Source organism: Hippocampus comes, unplaced genomic scaffold, assembly GCF_001891065.2.
Source record: "Hippocampus comes isolate QL1 unplaced genomic scaffold, H_comes_QL1_v1.1 scaffold68, whole genome shotgun sequence".
In the NCBI taxonomy this organism is placed as follows: Eukaryota; Metazoa; Chordata; class Actinopteri; order Syngnathiformes; family Syngnathidae; genus Hippocampus; species Hippocampus comes.
The window spans coordinates 1,123,238-1,123,593 of NW_017805625.1; positions in this window are offsets into that span (position 1 = coordinate 1,123,238).

The following is a 356-nucleotide window of genomic DNA, read 5'->3' on the forward strand; positions in this document are numbered from 1 at the left end:
TCATGCTGTGTGGTTGTGACCACATATGTGTGCACCACATGGTTGCCTTCAGGGGACCGTTTGATTGGATATGGGTGCTGGATCCTGTCGCCTATCTGTGAACTCTCCTTTAATCTGGATTTAGTAAGCCCAAAGGGAAAGACACATAAGGGGCTGAGTTCAGTATTGCCTTCTACCTCCTCCTTTCTAATTCTTTCATTTACGAGGCAAATGTGAAACTAGAGATCCAAATGCTTCTCGCCTGAACCTATACTTTTCAATCAAATCAAAATGGATGCAAATTATTCAAAGGTACAATCATATCCAGTATATATATATATATATATATATATATATATATATATATATATACACAC